This window comes from Peromyscus californicus, unplaced genomic scaffold (genome assembly GCF_007827085.1).
Source record: "Peromyscus californicus insignis strain IS unplaced genomic scaffold, ASM782708v3 Scaffold_5__1_contigs__length_169319896, whole genome shotgun sequence".
Lineage (NCBI taxonomy): Eukaryota > Metazoa > Chordata > Mammalia > Rodentia > Cricetidae > Peromyscus > Peromyscus californicus.
Genome location: NW_026294573.1, coordinates 17,908,717 through 17,936,057, shown reverse-complemented (window position 1 = coordinate 17,936,057; position 27,341 = coordinate 17,908,717). Strand labels below are relative to the sequence as shown.

Here is a 27,341-nt window from a genome sequence, read left to right as displayed (position 1 = left end):
ACACTTGCTAAGTAACAGTGGTGTTTGTTGAGCGATTACTCCATTTCGGGCCCTGGGCTAATCGCTGTGCACGGATGATCTCACTGCACCCTCCCAACGTCTCTGAGAGGCATCCCTTTTGAATTCAGTCTTGCCTTCCAAAGTCAGGTTACCGTCGGAGCCCAGCACCTAGCTAGGAAGGCAATGAAAACTTGGCTGGGATCAAACCCTGGGTTTGGAAGTGGGAGGGCAAAAGAAAGGTCTAAGGGGCGTGGCCTCGACTCAGCCGCCCCGCCCCCGAAACGCTGACGCCACGCGAGGCCCCGCCCCTCATTGTCAGTCTGGGGGAGCCTGAGCAGGCGCCGGCTGCTGGGAGCGAAGCGCCGGATCCTTCGGCGGCGGGACCGCGGGCCGGAGCGGCAGAGGTGAGGCGGCGGCGGCGGGAGCGCGGCCCGGCGGGCGGCCCGAGGGCTCGGCTTGTGTGCCGGGGGGCGGCGGGGGGGGCTCGGCCGGGGTGTCCCGGGGCGGCAGGGAGTGCGCGCGGCTTCTGGAAGCGGAGCCGGGAAGGGGAGGTCTCGGGTGGGCCAGCCCGGGAGAGTGTGGCCGGAGTTGGAGGGAGAGACTCAGAGATTTTTTTTTTTTCCTCCGGAGGAGGGGGAGGGACGTTTCTGAGGAGACTGAGACGCCGGATGAGGGCGAGCGCGGCCGCGGCGGCGGCGGCCCGGGAGGCGTCGGGGTCCTAGCCGGGCTCCGCGGGGCGGCGGGCGGGGAGGAAGGAAGTGAGCGGACAGGAAGGGCCGCGGCCGGTGTGCGGGACGCGGCGCGCGGGGGACGCGGCGAGAGGCCCGCGGCGGCCCCGGGGCGTCCGCAGCTGTCGGCCGGGGCTGCGGCCCGCGCGGCTCCCGCCGGCGCGCTGCTCCGTCTCGCGGCCAGACCGCCGCGGCCCGGGAAGGAATTCGAGGCATTCGCTTTGTTTAAGTTGCCAGTCGACAGTCCCGAGGACTAATTAATGGTGGAATCTGCAGGGGCACTCGGGCAGCCGCCGGCCCCCTCCCGCCGCCGCGGTGAACTTTCCGCAGCGCGCACCCCGCCCCGCGCGCGGCCCGCCGGGGAAGGGAGCCATGGCTTCCCGAAGCGCAGGAATGAAGTGCGGTTTCGGGAGCCGCTTTTGGCCTGCGGCTGGCGAGGCGACGAGCGAGGGGAAGCCGGCGTCCCGGGCACGGCACGGCACGGCGGGGCTGGGGGTGTTCCGCAGCCCGGTGGGGACCTCTCCGAGGTGCCTGCGGTTTCTGCTAATTACCTCGCAGGAGCCTCCGCCGGCCGAGAAAGACCCATCTTGCTTTGGAGCATCTGTTTCTTCATCGCGTCAGCCCCTTTCCTAACACTGCAGAGCTTGTTGTGGCTTGTTTCGGAAATGCCGAGGCGGGTGCTCACACTTCGGGGTGGGAGACGGGAAGAGAGCAGGCAACCCCCCCATCCCCCTTCACACACCTCAAAAAAAAAAAAAAAAAAAAAAAATCTCCGCAGTGTTCTTTACCGGGGAGCTTGCAGATTCTCCGTCGCACCTTCACTGACTTGAATGACCTTGGGGGAAAGGATTGTGCTTCTGAGCGCCTCGTGGTGGCTTTTCTGACCATTGAGGAGAAAATACTCCCTGGACCTCACTGCCGTTTGGGGGATGTTTTTTGAGAAGTGGGGTTTGTTCAGGGTATTTCGTTTTACCAACTGCTGTGGTTCTGGCTTAAGGATCTGGACTTGTGACAGGGCCGGGAAGAATTCAGATCACCTAGGAAGATTTAGCAACCCCAGATGAGGGGAGGATGTTTCCTTTTGGAAAATCTGTACAGTATGTTCCAGATTGCCTTCTGTCACTGTGTGTGCAGCTTTGGTGGCATTTTTGTGGTTAAATTCTGTAACCCCCATAGAAAATTCTTCTCTTGTTAGAAATAATTGTTTTGCACAGAATTTCCCCTTGGGGCAGATTAAGGTTTTGCTCAATTTACTCAGAAGAATTTTCCAGGTTTCTAAAATTAAATCACTTTTCTAAACATAGCAACTAAAGTTTGAAAAACTAGAAATAGTGGGATGGGTAAGGGATGGATTGGACTATGAAGGCAGGAAGTGTAGGTTCACAGCGACAATTCATTAATAACAAGGGTTTTTAAAAGATTTATTTTTAATTGTGTGCCTGTGTATGGGAATGTTCACATGAGTTCAGGTGCCCTCTAAGGCCAGATCCCCCTGGAGTTGGAGTTATAGGCAGTTATGGTTGCGAGCTGCCTGACATGTGTGCTGGAAGCTGAACTTTGGTCTACTGGAAGAGCAAGAAGGGCTCTTAAACGTTTTCCCCTCTATCTAGCTCCTATAACATGGATTGTTAATTAGCCTTCATGATTGTTTTTTTTAAGCCTGAAGATCCAGAAAGGGAACAAATAATGTTGAGTTGCTACTCAATAATATTGCTAGGTGGCGAGTATATTCTATAGTCTCAATAAGTCTGTGAAGTGCTAGTTGAAAAAAGTGAAGATCAGAATGTACAAGTGACTGTTGTAAGCTCATGCATAGAACCAGTAAGAAGTGGCTCTGGAATTTGAAACCAGGTCTACTACTTACTTCCAATTGTATGCTGCCTTGGGAAACAAGAAACTTAATTTCTAGATCTTTGAGTCAGCCCATTGGGTCACAGTTGGACCCTAGAGTGATGTCAGTGTGCTCTGGAGGCCTTGATACAAAGGCTACATAAAAATATGTACTGTATACAGTAGGTACTTAATGCTTTGCTTATGTTGGAAACATTTGTATTAAAACAGTGATTGCCTAAGTTGGTTATACATTTCATCTATATAACAGAAGCTGGTAGAAAGGTGTAATGATTCTGCAGTAGAGGCCACCATTAAGGTGACTTCAGGATCCAGAAATTGAAAGATTTTCATGTAACAGTTTTGGGACAGTACCAACTAAGTAAAGCATGCTACTTGTAGCACTCAGATAATCCAAGTTGAAGGATTTGTTATAAAATTTGATGCCCATAATAGACACTTAGTAAATTTATTTGCTGAATGAGTATATTATATATTATTGATATATAATTTATATGTGATGTAATTGACCAATGTTAGGTATATAGTTTGAGCTTTGACAAACGTATAGTGTTGTATAATTGTGAAGTCACTACTACTACCTTTATTCTTTTAAAACTTTTCTTTAAGGAATTGATAACGGATTGATCCCAAGGAAGATTAGGAGGTTTCTGTGCTTAGATTTTTTTAAAAAATTTATTATTTATTTATTTTTTTCTGAGGCAGGGTTTCTCTGTAGCTTTGCACCTTTCCTGGATCTCACTCTGTAGACCAGGCTGGCCTCGAACTCACAAAGATCCGCCTGCCTCTGTCTCCCGAGTGCTGGTATTAAAGGTGTGCGCCACCACTGCCTGGCTCTGTGCTTAGATTTTATACTATGAGATCAGAATGAATACTAGGGAGTCCGTATGCCAACTTGGTAGGAAATAATGAAATCTTAAATATTTAATGGTGCACATAAGAGAGGAAGTAGATTTTAGTTACTTCTAGGCCCACGGATATATTTTTGCTAAAATTAATACTATTTAAAGTTTTATTAAGCGTAAAACTCTTTGAAGTGTAGCTTGTATACATAATAAATGCTTAAAATGTTATAGTTAACATAACATGTCCACATAATACTTAAGTGTCTGGGATGCTGTGAAATGGTTGAAAGTCTCACCTTCCCACCTGTAACCAGTTTATCCTTAATGCTGATCTCTGATTGATTTTAGCCAGCCTTACACAAGAAACTATGGCTTGCTAGGAAGAGATCTGCTAATTTTTTTTCCCTTATACTTTCTTGAGTCACTGAATTGACTCAAGTTGCTTTAGCTTAAGTCTCTCTGTATTAGGAAATGCCAAAACCTTCCTTGCAGAGCTTCTAGAATCTAGAAGAAACCACATTTCTACTTCATTATTTTCCTTTTTCTCTCTCTCATTATTTTCTGTTGTACAATGCTCCATTCTCATCTGCAAATTTCTCTGAGAATAGAAACTTTTGTTAATATCAGCTGTTGACCCTCTCACCATATACTATTAGGAAATAATAATTAAATTAAAGTACCCTCCAGACTACTCAACATTTTGGGTGACTGTAGGGAGAAAATTATAGTAGCTTACTTCATAGTTGTGAAGTAGTTATTATCCTCATTTTATACACGAGGGAGCTGAGCTCAGAGCAGTTACTGCCAGACCTTGTGAGGGGCAGACTATATATTTGAGGTCAGGCAGCTTGAAGCTTTTATTCATTACACTCTGGTATATGGGGGGATATCTTAAAAGAATAGACTTGAACACACCATGTCAAAATTTGAGCTGCAATGTAGTAGGCATGCTGCTGCTGTTCTCATCTATTCTCTTAGTTCCTAGAGATGCCTCCTCAATGCTAAAGAATGCTCATCTTTTATTGCACATTTCCGTTCCCATACTCAGCATTTATTCTTTTTAAGTATAGTATTTTGTATTCATTTACTGTTTGGGCCACTCCTCTCCTTTATATGTGATCCAAAGTTTCCATCATTTAGTTTGTTATTCAAGAACTTCATACTTGGCCTGTGCCCCTCTCTTTCTGTTTTATCTGGACAGTTTTATTTATCTGAATTTTCAGATGGTCTCATATAGCCCAGGCCTCAGACTCACTGTGTAGTTGAGGAAATACTTAATGTGTGTGTTGCAGGGGATTGAGCTCAGGGCCTTGAATATGCTAGGTAAGTGCTCTGCCAATCTCCCCTGGCTCCCTGCTTTGCAGACCAGACTGGCCTTGAACTTGCTATGTATCCCAGACTGGCCTTGAACTCATGACTATCCTGCTTTAGTTGCCTGAGTACTAGAATTATAGAACTATAGACATGTACCACCATGCCCCGACCAAGTCATATTTTAAGTGTGTGTTATTAAAAACTTGCATAAAACTTTAAAAACCTACCATACCTTTTTTTGTTGTTGTTGTGTTTGTGGAACATGACATCACCTGTATTTTGAGACAGTGTTTAAGTTGCCTGGCTTTAAACTTAAACTTACTCTGTCAACCAGACTGATATTCCACTTCTCTTTTTAAAGATTTGTTTATCTTTGTATGTGTTTAAAAAAGAAAATTGTGTGTGTGTGTCCATATGAATTGTACAAAGGCCAAAAGAAGGTGTTGGTCTCTTGGAGCTGGAGTTACAGGCATTTGTGAAACCTTTTTAAGTTAGTGCTGGGATCTGAACTCTGGTCCTCATGATAATCCAGCAGCAATTATTTTTATCCCTTTAAATTATTATTATATGGACTTCATCCCCTCTCTTCTCTGGAAGAGTCGTGTCCATATCATCCCTCTTTGCCGCCCCCCCCCCCCCCCCAAGGTTTCACCCTGTAACTCTGGATGTCCTGGAACTTTCTTTGCTGGCATCAAACTCACAGATCCACCTGCTCTGCCTCCCAAGTACCTGAGCTTATGTTGAGTATCAGAGATCCTTCTCATCACCCTGTCTTGCTAGTCCTTTCCCGTTATTCCCTATCATTGGCTTCTGTTGCTTTTTTTCACTGGACCTATTATGATTTATAATGATACACCTGCTTGCATGATTATTATCTGTCTTCCTACTACACTCTATAGGAGCAAAGAAGTCATTTGTTTTGAGTGTATGTATCCCTAATACCTAGCACAGTATGACATGGAGTAAGTGTTTCATAAGTATTTAATGATTATATCCCAAAGCAGAGTTTTCTACTGGGAAAGGTACTTGGTCTGTGCTTATATAAGACGTTCTGATTAGATAACTGAAATGAGATGCCAGGTAGTATCCCATTGGGATCATTATTACTCTTTGGTTTTTCAAGACAGGTTTTCTCTGTGTAGCCCTGACTGTCCTGGAACTCACTGTGTAGACCAGGCTGGCCTCAAACTCACAGAGATCACCTGCCTCTATCTCCCAGGTGCTGGGATTAAAGGTGTGTGCCACTGTCCCCATCTTAAATTGTTTTTTGATCAGTATTTTATTGGTCCTGTTGATAATGAAAATTCTGAGTTCTTGGATATTGTGACACGTGCCTGTAATCTCAAAACAGATTGGGGTGGAGGCTGAAATGGAGATCATGATTTAAAGACTAGCTTGGATTGTATGGTGAGGCCATGTCTCAATCAATCAAGCAAGCAAACAAACAAAAATAGAGCTAGGAGAGGTCTCAATGGGTAAAGCACTTGTCACACAAGCTTGAGGACCTGGGTTCAGATCCCCAGAACCTATACAAAGCCTGGCATGATAACGTGCATGTGTAATTTCCAGTGCTCCTACAACAAGATAGGAGGCAGAGATAGGAGAATCCCTGGATGCTCTCAGGTCAGCCAGCATGGATTCTGTAGGAGCAAATGAGACCTTGAACAAGGTAGAAAGTGAGGTCTTAACACTCAAGGTTACCCTCTGACCTCTACATACATGCTGTGGCATGTGTATATCCATACTCACACACAAGAACTCACATACACAGCTAAAACAAAAAACAAAATAGGAGTTGAAGAGATAGCTTCGTTGGTAAACTGCCTGCCATGCAAGCATAAGGATTTGAGGTTGTATTGCCAACACCAGTGTAAAAGTCCAGCACAGGGGTGATAGAGATAGGTGGATCCCTGAAGCTTGTTGGCCAGCTGATTGATAAGCTGCAGATTTAGTGAGAGACCCTGTCTCAAAATAATGAAGAGAGCTGGGCATGTGATACATACATACCATTTAAAAAAATCCTAGTACTTGGGAGGCAGAGGCAAGCTAATCTCTGTGAGATTAAGGTCAGCTTGGTTTGTGTACTGAATTCCAGGTCAGCTAAGAGCTAGATAGTCATAGTGAGAGTCTCTCCAAAAAGAAAGATGAGCAGTTGAGGAAAGACAGTGCTGACCTCTGGCCTCCACTTGCACAAACATTTGCACATACCCACATGAACAAATATATACCCCCACCCCGACTCCCTCCCAAAAGAGAAAGAAAATCTTCAACTAGTCAGATCTGTTTAAATCCAGGAGGCTGGGGAGATGGCTTACTGTTTGAGAGCACTGGCTGTTCTTCCAGAGGACCTGGGTACTTATCCCAGCACCCACGTGGCAGCTCACAACTGTCTGTAACTCCATTTATAGGGGACCTGGCACCCTCACACAGGTGCAGTCAAAACACCAATACACATAAAAATCAATGAATCTTAAAGCTATAGAATGTTGGTAAACTTTCTTGGTAGTTACTCTTCTTTTCTGTATTAAAGGTGTAATAGTGTGTACATTCTTTGAGTCAGTTTGAGTGCAGAGTAGCCTAGTAGACATTTTATAATTGATAAATAGAAATTTCTGCTTTAAGAGAGTTTAGTGGCATAGGACTGTAATCCCAATTGGAGGCTAAGGCAGGTGGTTTGTGAGTTAGAGGCTAGACTGGGCTATATAGGGAGACCTTTTCTCAAACAAAAATAAAAAAGAAGCATTATAGTCTACTGATGGTCAAATTTTGTTTGTTTGTTTTTCAAGACAAGTTTCTCTGTGTATCCCTGGCTGTCCTGGAACTCACTCTGTAGATCAGGCTGGTCTTGAATTCAAGAGATTGTCCTGCCTCTGACACATTAAAGGTGTGTGTCACCATGCCCAGCTCCAATAATGTTTTTTCTATGTGTGACTCCTTTGGTATAGATTATATTGTTTCCACTGTATAGATTCAAAAGGTCACTTTGCCTAGGGTGTCAGTGTCCAGCAAGAGACCTAAATATACCTTTGAACACTACTATACAAGTCAGAACATCAACTGTGTACATGAAAGATCATTTCTTCCTAATAAACACAATCAACGCTTTGTCATCTTCCCTAGGATAGGAAGAATATCATTTTTAGATTTTAAAAAATTTTATATATTTTTTGAGATTATAATATAATTACTTCATTTCTTCTTCCCTTTCCTCCCCACAAACTCTCCTATATACTCCTCCTTGCTTTCTTTCACATTCATGGCCTCTTTTTTTAATTAATTATTGTTACATACATACATTCATAAATACACACATATTCTTAAATACATAAATGTGCCTGCTTAGTCTGTATAATGTTACTTAGGGTTAGGGTTATGGTTAGGGCCTTGAACTTGTGATCCTCCTTCTTTGGTGATCCAAGCAGTTGCGATTACAGGTGGAAGCCACCAGGCCTGGCAGGAATTATTTTTTTCCCTCCAAACTCAAAGTTTCTCTGTGTAGCTCTGGCTGGCGTGGAACTCTCTGTAGACCAGGCTGGCCTGGAACTCACAGAGATCCACTTGGCTCTGCCCCCAAGTGCTGTAATTAAAGGTGTGCGCCACCACTGCTGGGAAATACTTGATTTTTGTGCTTTCTGCCACAGCTGTACAGTAGAGCAATATGAGATATTCTTAATATAATTTGATAAGATTGGACATTTTCAGGGTCTTTTGATGCTTGATTGATGACTAGTTTAACTAACACTTTTGAGGTTAGATTCTAAGTCAATTTGAAAGTTACCATAAAAATTTTGAGGGAGACTGGGTGCAGCTCAGTTAGTAGTAGTAGAGTGCTTGCTTAGCATGCTGGAGGCCCATACTTGGTCAGATTTCTCAGGAATGAACACGTTTGCACGCATGCAAGATATGGTGCTGGGGTGTGGAGTGTGTGCATATCATGCCTGAAGTTCAGTCCCCAATATAAAAAGAAATGTGATTAAAAAAACATAGATGGGGCGTAGTGAGACAGTTAAAGGATCAGGGAGAGAGACTGAGGAGATTCTAAAGAAACCAAGGATAAAATTTTTAGGTCATAATAAAAGTTAATGGAGTGCAATTAGTGATCTTGTGAGGTAACAGGAATAGTCTGGAAACATGGAGTTTGTGTTCAGGGGAGGAGAGAAGATGAGGACACTGAACTGACTTCACTTATGGCTTTGGTTAGTGTCACATCAGATTTTAAAAGCCAGGATTTACATATATCTGTTGTTTATAATACTGGTTTTGTGTTCAACCCAGGGATAATTAATATAGGACAACCAAAAGACAAAAGAAGTGCCACACATGGCTCTTAAAATTCTTTTTTTTTTTTTTTGGTTTTTTGAGACAGGGTTTCTCTGTAGTTTTGCGCCTTTCCTGGAACTCACTTTGTAGACCAGGCTGGCCTCGAACTCACAGAGATCCGCCTGCCTCTGCCTCCCGAGTGCTGGGATTAAAGGTGTGCGCCACCACCGCCCGGCTGGCTCTTAAAATTCTAACTGGGGAGACAGTGTTTAGTTTTGAAACAGTTCCTTAACTGTATTGAGCTGTGTATAAAAAGCCGAAACAGTATGTAGACTAGTGGCCCAAAAACCAGCCTCATTCACGAGCTTATTTTTCCAAATAAGGACATGAAGATGAGAAGCATCTAATATCACTGTAAAAGATGGAACATTAAAAGCAGATAAAAGAAAAAGGTATCTTAGAGGAAAGCAGTTTTAAATACTGCGTAATTCCCCTTATGGAAAATGTACATTAGTGTCCTTTGGAAGTCCGTTGAGTGGAGTGACTACGGTGGAGTCTCTTGTGCTGCTGATTTGTCTGGAAACAAGTCTGTAGTTTACTAAGTTTAGTCCCAGGACTTCATGAAGGCAGTTAGACCAAGTTCTAAGTGGTAGATTTGAGTTAGTGGGACAAAGAGGGTGGTTTTCAGAATAGGGCAATGCAAACCAAAGATACTGAGATTGGGGTAAACTTTGTGTGATTGGTGGGCTGGAGAAGACCTGTCTGATACAGTTATGGACTATCAGGAGGTAAGATTATTAACCAGTCTGACAGTGAACACCATCAGTAGTCACACTGAGGAATTTAGACTTGATCTTGTCAACTTTTGGGAGCCATTGAAAGTTTATAAATTAGGCAGTGACATGATCTACTTGGAATTATAGACTGTTATTATTAGGTGTTAAGTAAAGTTAATAGGAATTTTAAAATTTACTTCTTTTTAAAAAACAGATCTTACTGTTTTTATTTTATGTGTATGGGTGCTTTGCCTGTATGTATGTCTGTGCATCTCATGTGCTTTGTGGTAAGAAGAGGCCATAGGATCCTCTGGAATTAGAGTGACAGATAGTTGTGAGCCATCATGTAGGTTCTGGGAACCAAACCTGGGTCCTCTGGAGGAGCAGCCAGTGGACATCTGGAGCCACCTCTCCAGTCCCTTGTTTCTTTTTCTTTTTTTCCATTTTTTGAGATACTTCACTGTGTAGCCCTTGGTGGCCTGCTATTTTCAGTGTAGCACAGACTGGCCTCAAACTTGTCGTAAATATTCCTGCTTTAACCTCCTAAGTGCTGGGATTACAAGCCATATGTCCAGTTCTAGTTAAAGTTGGTTTCTGTTTTTTTTTTTTAAAGAAACTGGAATGTAAGGGAGTGAGGTATTGGGGGTGGGCATAGGAAGAATTAGAGGAAGGAAAGAGAATAGAGGAAATGATGTAATTATATCTTAATTGAAAAATTTGAGTGTGAATACTACTGAGGCATGAACTTAGGGGTGGAATGGAAAAATAAAGGGATATATTAGAAGACTCAATGGATAAGAGGACCTGAGTGAATGCCCATGTGAAGAAAAGAACCAAGTGTGACCATAGTCACCTGTAACCCCAGCACAAAGAGCAGAAGACACGAAAATTAGCAGAAAAACAGTAAGCTCCAGGGTCAGTGAGAGATAGTGTGTGAAGAAATTAGGCAGCAAGTGATAGAGTAGGGCATCCAATATGTGCCTCTGGCCTCTAATATATCACTGACTTGCTCATGTCCATATACATGCCTGTGCTTATGCATAAGGACACACAAACACGGATATATTGGAGAGATTTTGTTGAGGGTAGAGATAGGACTAAATGACATAAATAAAAAAAGAAAAAAAAAAAGATCTGAGGTTGGTAAGACTGAGAATTAATTGTGATTTTTTTTAAAGATTTATTTATTATGTATACAGTGTATTCTACTTGTACGTATTCCTGCACATCAGAAGAAGGCACCAGATCTCATTACAGATGGTTGTGAGGCATCATGTGGGTGCTGGGAATTGAACTCAGGACCTCTGGAAGAACAGCCAATGCTCGTAACCTCTGAACCATCTCTCCAGCCCCTAATTGTGATTGTTAACTGAAGTTATTACTTCAAATTCTTTGTCAGGGTTCTCACTGTGTGTCTCTGATCTTTCTGCCTCACTTTCCTCAGGGCTGGTATTGTAGGTGGAGCCACCACACCTGGCTTCTTGTGCTTTTCCCCCCTTAACTCCACTTTGGGTAAACTGGAGGTGGGGGGAGTGTGGGGGTAGGAACTTGAGAGAGTGGGTTGGGCAGGCTGGGTGCAGGAGTTGGTTAGGGGGCTGGACGGAGAGCTAGGGAGAAACCTAGTGTCAAGGAAACTCCCAGGAATCTACAAGGTTGACCCCAGCTAAGACCCCTAGCAATAGTGGAGAGAGTGAACTGGCCATCTCCTGTAATCAGATTGGTGACTATCCTAATTGTCATTACAGAGCCTTTATCCAGTAACTGGTGGAAGCAGATGCAAAGATCACAGCCAAGCATTGGGCTAAGCTCTGGGAGTCCTCTTGAAGAAAGGGAAGAGGGATTGTATGATGGGGGGTGGTGGGGTGGTAGTCAAGGTCATGACTAGGAACCCACAGAGATAGCTGACCTGAGCTTGTGGGAGCACATGAACTCTGGACCAACAGTTAGGGAGCCTGCATGAGACCAACCTAGGCCCTCTGCATGTGTGTGACAGTTGTGTAGCTTGGTCTGTTTGTAAGGCTTCTAGCAGTGAGATCAGGACCTGTTCCTGGTGCTTAGCTGGCTTTTGGGAACCTGTTCCCATGCTGGATTACTTTGTCCAGCCTTTATATAGGGGGAAGAGCTCAGTCCTACTTCAACTTGGTATGCCATGCTATGTTCACGCCCATGGGAGACCTGCCCCTTTCTGAATGGAAATGAGTGGGTGGATGGGGAAGTGGGGTAGATGAGAGGAGGGGGATTGGAGGAGAGGAGGGAGGGGAAGCTGTGGTCAGCATGTAAAATAAAGGAAAAAAATGTTAATAATAATAATAATAATAATAATAATAATAATAATAATAATAATAAAGGAGGAATATTTAGGTTCTTTGAAATCACCCTGGGATTAATCTGGAAACAAAAGGTTTTATTTACATTTATTCATTTTATTGTTATTTGTGATATTATAGCTTGAACCTAGGGCTCACGAATGCTAGGCTAGGTAGGTACTCCACCACTGAGCTATATCCCCAGCTTAAAAAATTTATTTTCTTTTTAAATTATATGTGTGTCTATCTGTGTGTCAGTGTGTGCACATAAATGCATATATCCTTGGAGATCAGAAGAAGGCATTGAATCCCTGGAGCTGGAGTTAGAGCCATCAGATGTGGGTGTTGGAACCCAAACTTAGGTTCTCTGTAAGAAAAATATGTGCTCTTAACAACTGAGTCCTCTCTCCAGCACTGCCCTGTAGCATAAATCTTAAAAGGTCTTATTAATAAGAACAAACCTGAAGCCAGGTATTGGGGTGAACGCTGGAAGATCAGAGAAGCAGAACAAGCCACAGCTACCTCACCTTGTCAGTTCCTCAGCTGATCCTGTTTCCTCAGACTGGAAGCCTCTGAGTCCTCATCCGGATGAATCTCAGCTGAACTGCTGCTCAAAAGCCTAAAAGCTTAACCAGCTCTAGTTCCTCGTCCTCACACCTTAAATACCTTTCTGCTTCCTGCCATCACTTCCTGGGATTAAAGGCTCTTGTTACCACACCTGGCTGTTTCCAGTGTGGCTTTGAACTCAGACGGATCTCTGCCTCTGGAATGCTAGGATTAAAGGCGTGTGTGCCACCATTTTCTGACCTCTATATCTAGTGGCTGTTCTGTTCTCTGACCCAGGATAAGTTTATTAGGGTGCACAATATTTTGGGGAACACAATTTCACCACACTGCCCCCTTTAATTTTTTTTTTAATTTTAAATACTTATTTTGTATATGTGTATGTCTCTGTCTATATTGTGGTGTGTGAGTGGAGGTCAGAGGACAACTTCTGGGAGTTGGTTCTTTTCCTTCTGCCATATGGATTCTGTGCATTGGACTCAGGTCATAAGACCTGGTAGTGAGTGCCTTTACATGCTAAGCCATCTGGCTGGCCCATTAAATGTATTTTTTTCAATCCAATTTTCAATCCTGCCTCAGCTTCATGAGTGCTGGGATTATAGGAATGACCCACCACGCTTAGGTCATGTTTTTTATTTTGAAGCTTTGTCTTACTAAGTTGACTGGGCTGTCTTTGGACTCTCTGGTTGGGCAAGGCCTTGAACTTGTGGATTCTCCTGCCTCAGCCTTTCAACTAGCTAATATTACAAAAGGACTATGGCTACCAGGTCTGGGCAGCTTTGTTTATTTTGGAGATACATGTCTTTTATATTATATATATATTATATATAATATATATATTATATATATATATAATATATATATATTTCTCTGTGTAGCCCTGGTTGTCCTGGAACTCACTCTGTAGACCAGGCTGGCCTTGAATTTAGAAAGTTGCCTGCCTCTGCCTGTACTGGGATTGAAGGCATGCACCACTACCTCCTGGCTTAAAAGTGCATTTCAAGGGACTGGAGATGGTTCAGTGGTTAAGAGCACTGGCTGCTTTCCAGAGGACCCAGGTTCAATTCCCAGCACCCACATGGCAGCTCACAACTGTCTGTAACTCCAGTTCCAGGGGATCTGACACCTTCACACCAATGCACATAGAATAAATTTAAATTAAGTTTAAAAAGTGCATTTCAAATTTCTGAATACTATATATTTAGTTGTGAAAATTATACCTCAGTCAGTGCCATCATTGTTAGATTGTCAAATAAAAGAGGAATTCGGGGGATGGATTTTTAAAAACATTATTTATTCTTTGTCATGTATTACATCCCAACCACAGTTTCCCCTCCCTTCTCTCCTCCTAGTCCCTCTCTCCCACACCCCAGATCCACTCTTCCTCCTTTTCCTTCAGAAAAAAGGCAGCCTCCCAGGGATATCAACCAAATATGACTTCAAATTATGATAAAACCAGGCATATCCCCTCATATTAAGTTTGGGCGAGGCAACCCAGTAGGAGGAAAAGGGTCCCAAAGCAGGCAAAAGATTCGGAGACAGCCCCTGCTTCCACTGTTAGTAGTACCACAGGAACCCCAATCTATACAACCATAACATATGCAGAGGAGGTAGGTCAGACCTGTACAATCTCCCTGATTGTTGGTTCAGTCTCTGTGAGCTCCTATGGGCCCTGCTTAGTTGAATCTGTGGGCTATTTTTTTATGGTGTCTTGGCCCCTCTGGCTATTATAATCCTTCCTCGCCGCCTTCTACAGGATTCCCCAAGCTCTGCCTAATTAATGTTTGACCGTGGGTCTCTGGTCATTTTTTTATTTTAGAATTTTTAAAATTTTTTTTTTAGATTTTATATTTAGATGTTTTGCCTGCAGGTATGTCTGTGCACTATGTATATGCCAGTGCCCATGGAAGCCAGAAGAGGGTGTCAGGTCCTCTGAAACTGAAGTTATAGACTGCTGTGAGCTTCCATGTAGGTTCTGGGAACAAACACAGGTCCTTTGGGAAGAACAGCAAGCAAGGACTGAGCCATCTCTCCAGACCTGGGTGGCTTGGTCTCTCTCCTTTTTTTTCATTTACCAGAATTTGTCCTGTGTATATTAGCAGCAGTGTAGCAATAAAATTTGGGTTCAGCTTGATTGCTTAGCTTATGATACTTATTAAACAATCTCCACTTTTGCTACTGCAGTATATTATATATATACCATTTCTTTAGAACCTACTGAATAATAGCTACTCAGCATGTTTAAGACTTGAATCTTACAACTGCCTCATGAAATAGGCACTATTATCCCTGTTTTACAGATGAGGAAAGTGAAGCTGGTGAGGTTTAAGAAATGTCCCTGGAGGAACTGTTAAGAGTTAGGCTTTTAGATTACTCTATTTTGAAGCCCAAGAGGTCACTTAAGACCATCTGCATATCAGATATTTGCATTACAATTCATAATTGTAGCATTACAGTTATGAAGTAGCAACAAAAATAATTTTATAGTTGGGGCTCATTACAACATAAAGAACTGTGTTAAGGGGCTGCAGCATTAGGAAGGTTGAGAACTACTGCTGTATGTGTATGAAAGGGGGACTTACAAAAAGTAGGATCTGTAACTAATTCTAGTCATACGGCTTTTGTTTATCTTTTGGATAATGTTCCTTCTGACTTTTTTTGTAGGACTTTGAACAAACCTTGATTAAAAATAAATGTCTAGTTCAACAAATAAACAAATGGACATAAACTGTTGATAGTTCAGCAAATTTCTAGTCTTGGCAAATTTTGCTAAGTGTTGCTCCAACAAATTAAGTGAAGGTCTATGATTTTTATTTTTCTATATAAATTTTGTATGTTTGATATCATAAAATTAAGCAAATGTTCTAAGAGAGGGTGCAAATAAGCTCTTAAAAAAGATTTATTTTTCTTTTCTTTTTTGTTTTTTTGAGATGGGGGTCTCATTGTGTAGCCCTGACTGGCCTGGAACTGGTTCTGTAGATCAGGCTAGCCTGGAACTTATAGAGATAAACCTGCCTCTTCTTTCTGAGTGCTGGGATCAAAGGTGTACCCACCATGCTTGGTGAGTAAATGATTTCTAAGAAGATAACTATTACTTTTTTTGGAGATGTTTTGTTGAGCTGAATATAGTGACTTGCAAGGTTACTTTACTAATCAAATCAGAAATGTGAATTTGGCTGGGGCTGTGAGCTCAGTGGTTAAACCCTTCCCTAGTATATATTAGGTTCTCAATTGGGTCCCCAACACCCCATAAAAAAATAATTTAAAAAAAATCAAAAAACAACCCAAGCACCTGCCTCACCCCCATGATGAACAAATATGTGATGGAGAGAAGGGAGAGAAAGAAAAGTGAAGCAGTTTGTGCTTGGTGGAGAGAGGTGGAACTGGAGCTGTGACAGCGGTGAGGAACAGGCCAATGTGAGGAGCCTGCACAGCCACCTGAGGCCATGGTGGTATCTAGCCTAGGCAGCTGCCAAAATCCATGTCTGGGTCCATGGTCCTACTGCAGCCAGGGTCTGTGTTGATGTCCATGGCCCGTGTTACCACCAAAGGCCATGTGGATGTCTGTGGTCTGGGCTGCCACCTGAAGGCATGTTGATGTCCCGGTGGTGTGCTGAGCTGGCCCTGCCCCTGGCTGCTGGCACTGGGCGTGGGAGAGCTGGCCCTGCCCTTCGGGTCGCAACGGTGAAGATGTGGACTAACTCAGCTACTACCCAGGCCAGGATTCAGGGCCTTGAGTTGGCCTACCCCAACTGTGAGCTGCTGGAGTGTGTGAAGGAGCCGGTCCTGTGGAACCATAGCCACAGGATCTCCATGACTCTGGGTAACAGCAGGATATCCAAGAGGAGTTTTGGTGAGAGTCCAATATTGATGGTGTAGCAGAAGCCAGAGGTCTTGAACCAGACCAATGACTCATTGCAATGAACATTTGCAAGTAAAGCTGTTTGGGCAACAGGGTGTAGTGCATGACACACCACAGCTTCCAATGCCATTATGATGAAGGAGTATGTGATGGAGAGGGGGGGAAGATGGAGGAACAGACTACAATGAAGGAGTATATGATGGAGAGGTGGGAAAGATGGAGGAACAGACTACGATAAAGGAGTATATGATGGAGAGGCGGGAAAGATGGAGGAACAGACTACAATGAAGGAGTATATGATGGAGAGGCGGGAAAGATGGAGGAACAGACTACAATGAAGGAGTATATGATGGAGAGGTGGGAAAGATGGAGGAACAGACTACGATAAAGGAGTATATGATGGAGAGGCGGGAAAGATGGAGGAACAGACTACAATGAAGGAGTATATGATGGAGAGGTGGGAAAGATGGAGGAACAGAATGGTACAAGTAGGGTGGAACTGGAGACGCAACAGCTGTGATTGGTATGAGAGAAGGCTATGATTGATAGAGGAGCTGGTCTGGGAGACATTTTTTTCTCCTTTCTTAAAAATTAAAATTTTTTATTTTGGGGAGGTGACAAGGGTGGAGGGTGGATATAGAAAGACTGGGAAATGCATGATGTGGAATTCCCAAAGAATCAATAGAAAATTATGTATTAAAAAAAAAACCTGACAGTTTATTCTAAGATAGTTCTCGGGGCTGGAGAGATGGCTCAGAGGTTAAGAGCACTGGCTGTTCTTCCAGAGGACCTGAGTTCAATTCCCAGCACCCACATGGTGGCTTACAACCATCTGTAATGAAATCTGGCTCCCTCTTCTGACCTGCAGGGATACATGCAAAACAGAACACTGCATACATAATAAATAAATAAATCTTAAAAAAAAAAAGATAGTTCTCAACCTTCCTAATACTGTGACCTTTAATACAGTTCCTCATGTTGTGATGACCCCAACCTTAAAATTATTTCATTGCTACTTCATAACTGTAATTTTGCTACTGTTATGAATCGTAATGAAAGTATCTGATATGCGATCCCAAAGAGGTTTGACCCACAGGTTGAGAACCTCTGTTCTAAGAGATAAATTTGCAGTAGTATTGTTAAATGTAAGAAATATAAGGGGCTGGAGAGATGGCCTAGTGGTTAAGAGCACTTACTGGTCTTGGAATAATCCAGATTCAGTTTCCAGCATCCATATGACAGCTCACAACTGTCTATAATTCTAGTTCCTGGGGATCTGACACCCTCTTCTGGCCTCTTCAAGAATCAGGCATGCATGTGATATACAGACATTCATGTAGACAAACACCCATACATAAGTAATCTATAAGTAAATCTAAAAAAAGTTAAAAAGATATAAAATAAGCTGTGAATGGAAGATGCATATGTAAGCAGCAGTATTGTATATATTGTTTATATATGTATATATATACATATATATATATGTATGTATGTATGTATGTAGAGCCCTTAGCATAGGCAGGCAATCAGTATTTAAGGGGATGGGTGTGTAGCTCAGTGATAAGAGTATTTGTGAAACCTTATGAAGCCCTGGGTTCCATTTCCAACACTGACTCAAACAAGCAAACAAAATTGAAAAATAGTACCAGGGAATGGAGATGCTAATATTTAAAACCCAGTGCACATATATACCTATTCAGGATGATTTGATTGCTTTGGAGCAAAGTTTTTAGATACTTGTTTTCATGGCAAATGGGTAAGAGGGCCAAGAGTAAAACAATAATTACTAGAGGTATTTGCTTAGCACTTAACCATGTGCTGGCCACTGTGCTGAGTTTATAATGAACTTAATTATTAAATTCTCTGTGGTATAGGTGTTATCCCTATTTTATATATGAGGACACTGAAGCACAGTCAATTGAACATACTGTTTCTAAATGATATACCGTGTGTCTGGCTTTCTGTGACTCCAGAGCCACTGATCCACTGATCATTGTAATTTATCTGTCTCATTTTAATTTGACTGAAAAAAAAAAAAAAGGTATAGTGTAGTGGGAATAAAGTAGAATTCAGCTAGGAGTGGTTGCTCATTCCTGTAAACCCAGCACTTGGGAAGCTGATATAGGAGGATAGCAGTGAGTTTGAAGCCAGTCTAGGCTACATTATGAATTCCAGATCAGCCTGGACTACAGAATGAGACCTCGTGTCTTAGAAAATAAATTGTAGAATTCAAATATTGGCTGGATGTTCAGTTAGGTTATTGAGTCCTAATTCATGTGCCATAATATACTAACATTATTTATATTACATGTATATTAATTTAGTAGTATAACCAAATGTATTGACTTGCTGGCTTGAGTTTGAATTCCAGCTCTGCCAAACAACGTTTGTGTGAACTTGGGAAAGGAGCTCTATTTCTCTTGGCCTTTACTTACTAGAAAAAGGAGGACAGCAATATCTTTTCATATGCTTGGTGTGAGGAATTAACAAGTTTATGCCAAGGGTTTAGAATGTCATGCAGTAAATAGTAAATATTAGTTACTCCATTATGCTTTTGAGCTTTCACAGTACTTTAGTATTTCCTTCAAATGATATTCCTGTGAAAGAGATAGGGTCTGGAGTCTTATTTAGTCCTATTTTTCAAAAAATAAATCCATGAAGGAACTTGTCTAAGTACAGAAGGACAAAAATGAAAAGGACTAAAATTTAAATGACTCTTAAATTCTAATCTGAAAGTGAGTTGGGGGAGGTTTGGAATGAGTTCTGTAGTAGATAGCTCTGTTGTGTAAGTGAGAGTAGTCTGTGTTACTGCCCCTTCCCCCTTCCTTTCAGGCTGGCAGAGGATGACGTTGAACTTCTGACCCTTCTACCTCTACGTATGTACACAGTATGGTTTGTGCCACTAAGCTGTTTCTGTACTGTGGGGAATGGGACCCAGGGCTTCATGCATGCTAGGTCAGCACTCTGCCAACAGAGCTATGTCCTCAGTTTACACTTGTGCTGCTTTGAATGAGAGGGAAGATCATTCCTAGCTATTCCTGCTATTTGATTAGTTTCCTACTTTCATAGGAGGTGTGGGGAGGATGTTGCTGTGTCATTCCTATATCCTGTTCTAGCACACTGAGAAACAGTGTTTGAAGGATCACTGACTTTTCTGAACCTGGGAAAACAGCTTACTTGGAGAAAAAGGTAAAATGATTGAGGACGTGAGCTACCTACCACTAGTATACTGTTGTGTTTTGTTTCCTGGCTTTCACTCTTAAACTGCTTGAACTGAGTTCTACTCTTCTGTGTTTTGTCAGTTTTCTGCAGCTTCTTCGAACTGTAGGATCCAAGTGCTTCTAGGCTTTTTCCTTTTTCTTTTTTTTCTTTCCTTCTTTGGTCCCTCTCAGCTGCCAGCACATGACTTTGCTGCAGTGTGCGCTGCATGATCTCTGCAGTGTCGTAACTGGGTTCGGTTGTACTTGCCCTTTTCATTTCCACTGAGAAGATTTTTTTCCCATTGCATCTCTTCCACACTCTAGACTATAGAATTGGAGGCCTGTGGCCCTTGTAAAGAATTTAGTTGTAGGGTTTGTCCAGCTGTAGTTTTCTCTTGTGTCCTATACAATGCCTTCAGGAGATGTATGTGGTTATAGTAGTCTATGTGAGAGGCTACTCCTGAATCGTTCACTGGCAGTACAGGGTGTGTAAGAATCAAAGCACATTGGATTAGGTTGATAATAGTTGAGGGCAGGTGAAATAAATGGAAGAGAGAGCTTTAGCGTTGGGAGCCCTGGATTTAGTCTCAGTTCTGCTTTTAGTGCTAAATTCTAAGGAAAATTTAGCTTTCTTGAACCTTTGTTTTTGACCTGTAAGTCAGAGTTCTAATTAGACGTAGTTCTTATGGTTGTTGGCAGAATTAAATGTGATAATAAGTTTATGGTCTCCATCAGAATGTATAGGTGTAGTCATGTGGGCTGTTACTGATTTTTAGTAACCTTTCTGATGTTGAATTCCATGTTAAAATTGGGATATTTATATTTATTTCAGGTATATTGTAAAAATTAAATGAGGATAGATAAACAAATAGATTGTTTGGTACATGGGTTTTTATCTACCACAGCATTTTTCTTATGGTAAAAAATATGTTTAACACCTCTGTTTAGTTAAAACAATAGAAATAGTATAGATAGTAGTTTTTGGAAGAAACAAAATGCTACCTAAGTATCTTGTTTAAAGTCTTTGTTTCTGTGATGAAACACCATGATCAAAAGTAACTTGAGGAGAAAAGGGTTTTTTGTTTTTTTGGTTTTTTTTCCTGCTTACATATTCTGAATCATAGTCCACAGAAGGAAGTCAAGGCAGGAACTCAAACTGGGCAAGAACCTGGAGGTAGGAGTTGATCCAGGTACCATGGAGGGGTGCTGCTTACTGGCTTGCTCCTCATAACTATCTCAGCCTGCTTTTTTTTATAGAACCCTGGATCACCAGCTCAGAGATGGCCGCACCTACAATGGGCTGGGCACTCCCCCATCAAATAATCAAGAAAATGCCCTACAAGCTTTCCTCTATCCTGGTCTTCTAAGAGTATTTTCTCAGTTGAGATTCCCTTCTCTCAGATGACTCCAGTTTGTGTTGACACAAAGCTAGTTAGCATTCTCAAGTCATACCATTGCCAGCAATTAGTTAGTACTACTTCAGCAATCTGTTTGGGTTACTTTAACTTTGCTGAACTAAATACTTGCATTTCCAGTTATATTTTGCTTACTTCTCATCATTTCTTTAGTTTTATCTCAAGTCTAGTCCCTGTGAACCTCTGTGGGTATATGTGTGTGTGGCTTGTGTGTATTTGTGTTCTTGTTTGTGTGTATGTCTATGTTTGTTTGTGTGCATGCTCAAGAATGTATGTGGATGTGCAAGTGCCATGACTCATGTATGAAGGTCAGAGGACAACCTTTGGGTGTAAGTCTGCCTTTCCACCTTGTTTGAGATAGGATCTCTTTCATTCTGAGTAAGCCAGGCCAGCTGGCCCCAGTGTTCAAAGATTCTCCTGTCTCTGCCTTCTGTCTCCTGGTAGGTACACTCTGGGATTATAGCTGCTTGCACTGCTGCATCTGGTTTTTATCTGGGTTCTGGGGATCTGAACTCTGATCATCAGACTTGCATGGCAACTGCTTTATCTACTGAGCTATTTACCTAGTGTTCTCTGCTTTTAGAGAATACAGTTAGGTTCCATTTATTCTAAAAACTCAGCTTAAGTTTCATCATGAAAGTTTTATGTAGAATCTTGTAGAAATTGTTTGTCACATTTTTAAATGTCATTATTACACATACATGGCACACCAGTTCCTGGTGGGAACTTCTACCTCCCCCCAACATCTAGCTTAGTTGTCATCATCTGTGTGAAACCCTTACTGGTCTGTAATAAATTTCTTGTGTACTTTCCTCATCTGATTTTGTTGTGCTTAACACATTGTGTTGTATTTAGCTGCTTAATTGTGTCTTTATAACAGACTACAAGGGTCATAGGAGTAGAGTGTTTACCTCTGTATTCCTACTTTACAATGAGTGCATGGCTACTCAATACATTGAGACTTTGATGCTTTCACTTTGTGTCGATATTTTATTTTTCCAACCTTAGAATTATTGAGTAAGAACTATACCTTGGAGTTTTTGTGCATGCCTAAAGAGAAAGAAAAGAGCTAGGTAGTTTGGCCTGTGCTTGTAGTCCCAGCTGCTAAGGAGGCTGAGCAGTTAAGAATATCACTTGAGTCTAGGAGTTGGAAACCAGCCTGGGCAACATAGAAAAGACTGTCTTAAAACAATAACTAACTCCTGTTCATATGTATGGTATGTAACACAATTCCCACACCATAATATTCATCATTTTAAAGGTTCAATTCAGTAGTCTGTCCCTTCTTCCTCTCCCTCTTTTTTTTTTTTTTTTTTTTTTTTTTCTTTTTAAGATTGGTCTCACTGTGTGACTTTGGCTGTTCTGGCTATGTAGACCAGACTGGCCTCTAACTTATAGAGACCCATCTGCCTCTGCCTCTGCCTCCTGAGTTCTGGGATTAAAAGTGTGTGTCACTGTGCCCAGTTCTTTGCTTATCTCACCCACCCCCCTTCTTTTCTTCTCTGCTCCTCCAGTCCCCTTGTGCTAGGGATCAAATCCAGGGCCTCATGTTAGGCAAGTGTTCTGCCATTGAGCTACATCAATTTTTCTTTTTTTTGAGATATGACCACAGACTTACTTTATAGCCCAAGCAGGACTTGAACTTGGAATCTTCTAGCCCTTGGCCTCCTCAGCAGCTAGAGCAGGCCTGATGCAGTGGTCTTTAAAAATATATCTTCTGAGTTGTGCAACCATTACTACTATCTAATTTCAGAACATCTAATTTCCATCATCTCAAAAAGGAATCACATGGCCACTAGCAGTAGTCACTCTCTGTTCTTCACCATGTTTCACTCTTAAACTATAAATCACTTTCTGTCTCTCTTGATTTGCCTATTCTGGACATTTCATATAAATGTCTGCTTTTTTCCCTTCTTGTCAATTCAGGCTTGATACTGTTTGACCTCTTTGACTTGGTATAGTATTTTCTTTTAGTTTTTTGGGTGTTGTTTTTATTTTTAGTTTCTGTGATAGGGTTTAATGTCGCCCAAGCTGGTCTTAAACTTGATTTATAGAGCCGAGGGTGACCTTGAACTCCTGATCCTCTTTGCTTTTTACCTTCTAGTACAGGGGTTGCAGAGTGGACCATTAAGCTTGACTACTGTAGTGTTTGAAAATATTTCTTTTCTATTGCAGTATGGATTGGTACTTATTTTTAGAGCTAAATGTCTAATTTTATTGTATAATAATGCCTTTTGGGGGGGGCAGGACAGAATCTTGCTATGTAGTATAGCCCTAATTGGCCTGGAATTATATAATTATGCCAACCTCAAATTTGTTGTCTCTTCCTGAGTTCTGGGATTATAGACATGCCTGGTGAAAATTTCAATTTTGTTTGTTTTTACTTTTTTTTCTATTAGAACTTCCCATCTCCTGGGTACATACCTAGAGATACAGGGTGTAGCATGAATCTTAAAGAGTCTTATTAATAAAATCAAACCTGAGGCCAGTTATTGGGTTGAATGCTGGAAGATCAGAGAAACAGAACAAGCCACAGCTACCTCACCTCACCAGTTCCTCAGCTGGTCCTGTTTCCTCAGACTGGAAGCCTCTGAGTCCTCATCTCGAATGAATCTCCGCTGAACTGCTGCTAGAAGCCTGAAAGCTTCTAGTTCTTAGTTTTCACGCCTTATATACCTTTCTGCTATCTGCCATCACTCCCTGGGATTAAAGGCTCACTTTCTGGGGTTAACGGGGTAAGTCACCATGCCTGTCTGTTTCCAGTATGGCTTTAAACTCACAGAGATCCAGGTGGATCTCTGCCTCTGGAATGCTAGGATTAAAGGCGTCTGCTATCACTGCCTATCCTCTATGTTTAATATTGTGGCTGTTCTCTTCTCTGACCCCAGATGAGTTTATTAGCATGCACAATATTTTGGGGAACACAATACCACCACAACAGGGTCATACAGTCACTCTGTGTTTCATGTTTTAAGGAACTGCTGACAGCCTTCTCAGTGTTTGTGTCCTTTCTAGTTTACACTAATAGTACAGAGGTTTCCACTTTTCAGTATTGCTGTAATGTATGTCTTCTTTTATAGTCACACAAATGGGGTTTGATTTACTTAGTGATTAATGATATTGAGCTTATTTCCTTTTTTTTAAAGTTTTTTTTTTTAATATACTATGTATATGAATGCTCTATCAACTTTATGCCAGAAGAGGGCATCAGATCCTACTATAGATGGTTGTGAGCCACCATGTGGTTGCTGGGAATTGAACTCAGGACCTCTGGAAGAGTAGCCAGTGCTCTTAACTGCTGAGCCATCTCTCCAGCCCCCCTTTTTTTCTCTTTTAAAGGCAAAGTCTTCCTACTTAGTTCACTCAGGCTGGCCTTAAACTTGTCTCAACCTTCAGGGTGCTTGCTGTAACTAGAGTGGGCTCCCACTAACGGCCCCCAATTTTGTATTTTGAAGTTTCCTAAAGTGAAACAGTTGAATAAATAGTATTGTGAGAGCGTGGTCTCAACCTTCAGGGTGCTTGCTGTAACTAGAGTGGGCTCCCACTAACGGCCCCCAATTTTGTATTTTGAAGTTTCCTAAAGTGAAACAGTTGAATAAATAGTATTGTGAGAGCCCGTAAGCCTTTCATACATATCAGTAGTTCTCATGGATTTGTGGGATTCCTAAGGTCCTGTGAAGGAGAGTCAAAACTATTTGATTAATGCCAAGACATTAACATTTGTACTATTGTCCACAAAAGCTCATGGTGAATAACTCTGCTTATGCCTTAGCTCACATCAAAAGAGCAGCATTTAATTGTGTTGGTGATAATTATGCTAATGAAATATATGTTGTAAAATAAGAATTCTAGTTTTACTTTCAAATGTCCTTGATAAAACACTAAAAATATCAGTTTTATTAATATTTTGATCCTTGGGCACATACTGTTTTTTTGTTTTGGGGTGTGTGTGTTGAGACAGGGTTTCTCTGTATAGTCCTGACTGTCCTGGAACTCCGTCTGTAGACCAGGCTGACCTCAAACTCACAGGGATCCCCCTGCCTCTGCCTCCTGAGTGCTGGGACTAAAGGTGTGCACCACCTTTTAAGGTGTGTATCCAGGTGATGAGTACATATTGTTTTATTTTGTGTGATGGGAAGTTCATGTGAAGCTTTTCTGCCTATGTTAAATGAATATCAAGAAAACCATTACTGCAGTTGCTAAAGTAACATTTTTTCTGTTCGGGAAACACCAGTTTTATTTGAAAGGTAGTTAAACGGTTAAACTGATGTTCAGACTTAGACCTTTGGTTAACATCATCTGGAAAATGAATGAAATGTAACTTGTTACTGTAAAGGAAACTGATGGTATTTATTGTCAAGGATACAATTTGAGCTTCCAAGGAATAATTAGAATTATAGGTAACTTTTGTTTCTGGGAGCTTGGCAGCATATCCAACTTAGACTTGTTTTTAAATGACATTGGCAATATTAACAGTTTTTTGTTTTTGTTTTTTTGGTTTTTTTTTTTTTTTGAGCCAGGCAGTGGTGGTGCACACCTTTAATTCTAGCACTCAGGAGGCAGAGGCAAGCCGATCTGTGTGATTCAAGGCCATCTTGGTCTACAGAATGAGTTCCAGGACAGCTAGGGCTACACAGAGAAACCCTGTCTCCAAAAACCAAACCAAACCAAACCAAACCAAACCAAACCAAACCAAAAAAATACCAGTGTGTTTTGATGCTGAAAATGGAATGCACTGTGAAAGGTCTGTATGTTGTTTTGTTTTGTTTTTGTTACCTTAGTGAATCAGCATTTTTAAATAACCAATGTGAGCTTTTACAAAGGTAAAAGATTGATTCAAAGTGAAAAACTGGTCAAAGAATTTTAAGTAACAGAGTTTTAAAAGTCCATTATTAGGTTTTAGAGTCTACATTACAGTTAACCTTTACGAGCTACTACCTGTCAAGTTTTGGTACAATAGCAAAGAAAAATATATCTTAATTATCTTAAAAGGTTATTAAAATACTTTAAAAATATATTGTCTGAAGTAGGACTTTCTTCGTCCACTTCAAACAAAAGACGTTAAAATGGTTGCATAGAAAAGCAGGTTTTAGAGAGCAGCAGCCAACACTAGAGAGGGCTCTAGAACTGCAGTAAGACCGTTATTCTCTTCATCTGATTTTATTTTGCATTTGAAAAAGTTAGTTTTTATTAAAATTTGTTATTTCTATTGAATGTTATTATTAAAACCAATAGATGTTTTTAAGGTTTTCTGTTTTAATTTTTATATAATGTAGATAGATTAACCTACAAAAACAAAAGCCCTTTGATAGCTTCATTAAAGGAGACATGAGATCTAAAAATTTGAGAACCATTGATTGACCTAGATTCTATACTTGTTAGTATGTTTGCTTTTTATATATACTCTTTTCCCCATCTGAAACATTTGGAAGAAAGTTGCATACATTATTCATCAATACCTAATAAATACTTTAGCATTCATATACTATTTTATTTTTGTTCATATCCACCTTACCCCTTGTTCTCTAAATGTTCTTTAGGACTTCTTTTGGTACAAGATCTACCTTAAAGATCTCTTGTTACATTTGATTGTTACATCTCTTACTAATCTAGAGTTGGAGTCAGCAAACTTTTTGTTTAAAGATGTAAGGATTTTCAGCTTTGTGAGCCTTAGAGTCTCTTGCTTGTTAGGGGCTGTGCTCCAAAAAACTTCAGCTTTAAGATCCCTGATCTAGAACAGCCTTCCCAAACTTTAGGAGCATTTTGTTTTTAAGAGTCCAGGTCAGTTGTCCCATAAATTGGATTTAGCTCATTGTTTTCTCATGTTTAGATAACAGGAAAACTTTGGGTGAGGAAATTTTGATGTATTGTAGCATGATGATGCTGTGCATTTTTCTTTTGTCATATAAAGGCAGGCAGTGTCAGTCTGTTTGATTTTGCATTGTAAAGGTACCTACTCTCCTTTGTAAGAAATCTGTGGAACAACTTGGAGACAATATAAATATTCTACTCTTAGCCAAATGGCCTTATTGTCCTTTGATAATCTTTGCCTGAATGGGTTATTAGTTTGGTAGCTCTGATTAACTAAAGTTCTTAACATACTCTTAAGTAACAACAGCAGTAATAACTGAGTTGTATTTTCAAAATCCTCATGCATTTACAAAATCTTTCTCAGATACATTATCACTACATTTCTATGGTTTAGTTTTCTTTCTCAGGA

At 41.3% G+C, this 27,341-nt stretch overlaps 1 protein-coding gene across 1 annotated transcript in view; it reads left to right on the top strand.

Moving 5' to 3' along the window:
- The first annotated feature begins 325 nt into the window (after positions 1–325).
- The window catches only part of Luzp1 (leucine zipper protein 1), a 79,505-nt gene continuing 52,489 nt past the window's right edge, over positions 326–27,341 (top strand). Inside the window, exon 1 of the mRNA XM_052715455.1 lies at positions 326–404. The gene's annotated coding sequence lies outside the window, so the exon portion shown is untranslated. The remainder of the gene's footprint in view (positions 405–27,341) is intronic.